The sequence below is a fragment of the Dioscorea cayenensis genome, chromosome 9 (genome assembly GCF_009730915.1).
Source record: "Dioscorea cayenensis subsp. rotundata cultivar TDr96_F1 chromosome 9, TDr96_F1_v2_PseudoChromosome.rev07_lg8_w22 25.fasta, whole genome shotgun sequence".
NCBI lineage: Eukaryota > Viridiplantae > Streptophyta > Magnoliopsida > Dioscoreales > Dioscoreaceae > Dioscorea > Dioscorea cayenensis.
In genome coordinates this window covers 14,027,489-14,033,918 of record NC_052479.1, presented here as the reverse complement: position 1 = coordinate 14,033,918, position 6,430 = coordinate 14,027,489, and the positions used below count along the sequence as shown (strand labels likewise).

The following is a 6,430-nucleotide window of genomic DNA, read 5'->3' as shown; positions in this document are numbered from 1 at the left end:
TCTTATATCTAACTAAGCCAATGCATGTAAATTTGTATTAGATATTACACTGTAAATGATTGATGAAACTAAAATCATAAAAACTCTAAAATTCTCATGGAATTTTATTGACTAAAAAAAATAGAATATATCATTAAGACAATAAAATACTTCAATGAGTATCAATATTTATGTCATTTGAATTCAAAATATTGAAAGTTATAAATAAAATATAGAGAAAGGAAAGTAATAAAATAAAAAAACTAACAACACAATAAAACACAAATATTTATTTCCCAGTTTTAAAAGGAATCATATAAAACCATTAGATTAAAACTTATGAAACAAAAGAAAAGCTTAAAAAAGAACAATAGTACAAAATCATGTAACACTTCTGAAATTCGCAACCAAAATCACTTTGGGATCTTATGATAACTTACTTTTCTTTTTTTACTTATCTCTATTGTCTTAGATTACTTTAGAAGTTTAAGATAAACTAGAATTATCACCTCTAACTGGAAAGATTAGAGAAGAAAACAAAGGAGGACCATAAGTTAGCACAAATCAAAGACATTTAAAACTAGTGATCATTATAATGCGATTAGCTTGGCCCTCCATTCTGTTGACGTTAGTGATGGATAAAGAGAAACTCAACCCAGTAAGGGGTTTAGAAAATATTGTCAAAACAATGGAAAGTATAAAGGCAAAATAAATGTCTTAAACACAACTCTAGGTTAAACTTGAAATATATAGTTGACTATTGGAATAAATCGGGAACATGGTTAGGCATGCTCAAGTTTAGAGTACATTATTATTAAAATAAAGCCCATGAGAATAGTATACACACAAGTACAAAATACAATTTAATAAACATTAGAAATCTAGACATGCATATTAAAACTCCAATATTATTAAAATTCCAAGATATGGGGCAAGCACTCTTACAGTTATTATTTCGAACACCTTGCTGGGATCGAACAAATATACAAATCTGCATATCAAAACCTAAAATAACTTCTAACATGTATAATATTAATCTCAACTCTCAAAACAATTTTCAATTCTAATAAGTTATCACCACCCATTGTGTGGGTGGCTACACACATTCCTCTATCTTTTGTTACCAACTTGGCAAAGACATACATGTTATCACCCACACATGAGTTCAATTTAAACTACTTAGAATTTAACAATACTTGTTATAACATACATGAAAACCTTAGATACAATCCCTTTATACTGAAATATGCACAATCAAAACAACAAACACGCCCATGATTACCATTGAAACCAATAACATGAAATTAAGTCAAAGGAGATTGAGAGAGCAAGAGATCTAATAGATATTCAAAGAAATTAAGAGAAATCAAATTACAACCCACTCACCAATTAGAGTTATCCAATCTCTCTCCCTTTCTTCCTCCCTTCCTTCCTTCCTTCTTTCCTTTCTATTCTAATCTAACTCCTCATCCTTTAGACCTTTCTATCCTTCCTTCCTTTCTTCTTTCCTTTCTTTTTTCTTCTGTGATTGAAAGTTTAATTTATCCATACTGATGAGTCTACATTCACTACTAGAAATTAGGGCTTTTACGACTAATCTAACTCCTCATCCTTTAGACCTTTCTATTCTTCCTTCCAATCTTCTTTCTTTTCTTTTTTCTTCTGTGATTGAAAGTTCAATTTATTCATACTGATGAGTCTACATTCACTACTAGAAATCAGGGCTTTTATGACTGACATTTTCAGTAGCTAATGTATTAAATTCAGTGGCTAAATTAATTTAGCAACCGAATTGATGGTCGCAATTGTTGGTGGCTAAAACCATGGTAACAAATATGTTAGCAACCGATTGCATATTTTGTCACAAAGAGTTGCTACCACCATTTTCTATCACAGACACTATAAACTGGTAGCTAACCAATACACGGTGAAACTTATTTTAGATACTATTTTTTCAACACCAATCAGTTTCTCGCATATTGTATTTTACCAACTTCATTTTGGTAGCTATTTGGTTGCTACATTTATAACTATTTCTAATTATTAAATAGGTAGCCATTTTATAACTATTTTTTAGTGGCTAGCTTTTAGTTGCTTACATAATTCCTAATGCAGTTGCTAATATTAGTTGCTAAGATTGTAATTTCTTGTTGTAGAGCTGGTCGCTATTTGGTAATTGCTTTTTGGTTGCTAATTATCATTCAACAAAACGGTTGCAAATTAATCTTTGAACATCGGTTGCCAAATTTACAATTAAATGCAATTTCTAATATCAAGATTGAAAATAACAATTTGATTAAAATGCTACTTTAGGGAAAATATTCATTACACCTGTAGCAATCTTCTAAAATAATTCATAATAGTTCTTAACAATGTTAAGCATGTTAAACATCCAATACGCCAAAATTATAAATATCCAAGAAATAAAAAAACAAATAATGCATCACTACTAAATACTAGACATAGATGTCCAGTATATCTTTCACCTCTTTTAGTTCATTTTCTAGTAAATCATTCCTTGACTCCATCTCATCTAAGCACTGTTGTTGTTGTTCTATCTTCTCCTATTGTTGTTCTATCTTCTCTTGCAATTCATGTTCTTGTTGGGCTTGCTCTTGATTCATAGATTGAGAGGGTAATCTATGAAAGTTTAACAATGAGACATCCCCAACACCATATAGTCATCCTTTGGTTAGTCCACCGTATGCTTCTGACCACACAAGTTCAAAATTATATTCTTCATTATTCATGTAGTCCTCATCGTACTTTTATTTGGCAATCTCCTCAAATGTTTACTGTATTTAAATTTAAACATTATGAAATAAAGCAAAAGATAGAACTATTAAGAGCTAAAAGATGGAATCTCATGTAAATTAATCTTGATTTATTATCAACAAAAGGAGCGTTCCCCTTGTCTTTTCGATGGGTGCAATTACACACCTCGGGATATAAAACTTTATGATTGTATTCCTTTTCCTACAAAAAATTAAAACAAATGATGTTTATTCACAAAAATTTGTATTAGTGTAGTAACCACAAACACATAAAATTAAAAGAAAAAAAAACTTGCTAATGTTGCCTTTGTATTTTCAAATCCTCTTAATCCCCACAATGATTTGCTAATGACACTTCTCATCTTGATTTTTGATTATTAGATGTTTTTTTTATTTTTGTTATCATTTCTCTGTCCCCAAAAATGATCTATCAACTTGTTCCAAATGTCAGGTGGTATCCAATATCAGTCTTTGTTATGACAAGCTGTAATGGATATTTCATCTGTCATTGCAACTGCTCTTGCTTCACTTAAACCTATAGTAGTGGTTTGCAGCAAGCTTATCCTAGATTTTTCTCACAAAATATTCTTATGATTGATCCCAATAGAATCTCTCCTACAAATTTCATGACACAAAAAATCATCTTAATAAATATTTTCTCATCTTAAATTGAACATTCTATAAAGAGCATCTAACCACCAAGCAAGACAATTTTGCACATATACCTACATTAGAGCATTTGTTTGTAGATGTTATTCTTTTTACATGTGTCATAAAGAGTAATGTAGAAATAAACAAAGAATAATAAAAGAGATAAACGAAAGCATGATTTGCTAAACAAAGTAGCTACTTGGATTTTAATCAATCAAAACACCAAAAATAAATAAATTAATAAATAAAAATAAAAAACAATGTCCCTTAAACTATATAAAATATTTATTTAACATAATGGTTTGAAATAGTGGAAGTTATTAAAATGTATATATGAACATCTTTAACAAAATGCATGCAAGAGCATCTTTAACATTATGTAAAGAACATCTTAATAAAACTTTAATATTTATTTAACAACTTTAACATAGGAAAACATATATATATATATATACTAACCTTAAATTTCATGAAAAGAGTATCGTTAATATGTAGAGGGATGCTAGTCCATGTAGGCCACGCATCAATTATATTGCCCTTGAAGTCATCTGTGATGGTCTTACCAATTGAATTTGGAAAGCTTAAAACATGCAAAATAAAATTACTTGGCAAATTTAGTTGATCAACAGAAACAAAAAATAAAGCTTTATAAAATCTAGAAAAAAATCACAACCTTGTTCCATTAATAACCATGGTTGCCGACCGGATGGATGTGATGGTGGTGTGGTGCCTAAACTCAGACCTCTTCTCCTTTGAGCCGAACTAGGCTCACTAAGGTGATTTAGTGATTCACCATCATCCACAATTGTTTCATGAGGATTGGTTATAGAATCATCTGCTAGTGCATTATTCTCCTGCATTATTACATGAAGATTGATTGTAGAATCATCTACTAGGGCATAATTCTCCCTCATTGCTTCATGAAGAGATATTGAGTCATTATATTGAATTTCTTCCTTCCTCTTATTAGTTCCTCTTCCTCCTCCTAATTTGTGAGGCATAATGAGACTAGAAACAATGAAAAAGTTATATTAATGAATTTGAATAAACATAATTAAATTGCATTACATTACATAGCTATAGATATTCAAGAAGAATACTTATATCAATGACTTCACTTAAGTTCAAAAATCATAATAAAATTAAAAATATTGCTTATAATATCACTAAGACATAAATAAAAACTAGATATATATATATATATATATATACATTACAAAATGAAAGATTCATTTCCTTATTCTTCATGTGAAATATTGCTTAATTCTAAAATCATGCATCATCATCCTCATCATGAATAGCTTTGTCGTCGTTGTCGTCGTCGCTGTCGTCATGATCTTCATCTTCATCATCAAAACATGGTATGCTTTATGTGTTATTAGTCAAAGGTGCTTCAACCGTGTAACCATCTTGAATAAGAGTATTATCATCATCAATTTCAATGGTGGTTGTCAAATCTATAGGTGGGATGCCTCATCTTCTTGATATTCAATCTCTTCATCATTTGTGACAACATCAATAATATGGTTCTATCTTATTTTAAATATTGCCACTAATATTTTCTCTTCTTAGAAGGATATTTGGAGTAATATATCTATTGATCTTGTTGTGCCAATACAAATGGGTCATTCAAACTCATTCTCGACTTAAAAGTGACATCAATAAAACTATGTGATCATACTTAATCCCTTTGTTGTTATCATACCAATAGCACTTGAAAAGCACAACTTTATCTCCATACCCCAAGTATTCTAAATTCACAACATCTTCCAACATGCCAAAAAAATCATTATTGCAATCATTATAGCCCCCTCGCATCCACACACCAGAATTCATTATTAAATAATTGTTCCCATATGACTTTGTGTGAAATTTGAACCCATTCACAAAATAACCATTATAACATGTCACAATTCTTGATGGGGCATGTGCCATGCGCTTTATTCTCTTATCAATAGTGTTTGCCTCCACATTCATATATGTGGCTCAAAATAAAATGAACAAAATGTAGAAAATCTCTTCAATGGTATAATCCTCACAAATAGAGCCTGGCTCTATTTCTTACTTTTTCCTTCAAAAGGTGCATATACTAAAATTAAAAAAAATTTAATAAATTTAATGCCAAAATAAACAAATTAATTAAAATAATTGTTAAATTGCTTTAACTTGTTGAATGTGTACATATATTTGCTTAAGATAACCATTAATCAACACTATCGACATTTAACATACATGCTTTCTAGTAAACCTTTGGACACTATGCAAATCCCCCTTTATTATTGTGATAATAAAAATAAGGTCATATTCCAAAATAAGAGTTCTCATTCAAGATAAAAGATTTTTTATGTTGAAAAGAAAAAATCTACAAATTCCAAATGAGATATTACTTGTTCCATTATGCAATCTTTCACTAAATTCTTGAAAAAAAATTTAAAAAAACATAAAAAAGAAACCAAGATCATTGGTAGAATTATAAAGCCAAGGGAAATAAATAAATAAATACATTAGGCGTAAGTGGCAGAGCTAAGGCTTGAATGAAGCCCTAATTCTAACGTGATGCAAAGAGGGAGGGGAGAGGGGATTGAAGTGGAAAACCTAAATATCAAAATTAGAAAGGAGCATGAAGCATAGTACCTATCTGAAAACCCTCGCTGGCGGTGTCCCAATGCCTACCCTAAAGTTCCAAGTGCTTACAAGAGGAGAGAGGGCAGTGTCCCAATGCCTACCCAAAACTCCAAGTGCATACGAGAGAAAGAGAGAGAGAGAGAGAGAGAGAGTTGTGAAGAGGCTTCAAGGGAAATCTAAATCAAAGCATTAACTTTTTAGGGTTGCTTTATATATATATATATATATATATATTCTTATGGATGATTTTTAGAAGATATATTTAAGCTAATATAAAACTCAAATTCAAATTCAAATGTACTAAATAATTTAAATAAAAATGCAGTTGTGGATAAAATTCTATTTATTTTATAATTATATCATTTATTACATATTGTTATAAATATTAATATTTAGATAAG

At 29.9% G+C, this 6,430-nt stretch overlaps 1 long non-coding RNA gene across 1 annotated transcript; it reads right to left on the bottom strand.

Moving 5' to 3' along the window:
* Positions 1–2,921: 2,921 nt before the first annotated feature.
* Positions 2,922–6,198, bottom strand: LOC120269350. Its single transcript, XR_005539138.1, has 4 exons — positions 6,039–6,198; positions 4,078–4,412; positions 3,864–3,984; positions 2,922–2,955 (listed from the first exon to the last, which is right to left on the bottom strand). It is a non-coding gene; the product is annotated as an uncharacterized LOC120269350 (long non-coding RNA).
* Positions 6,199–6,430: the final 232 nt, after the last annotated feature.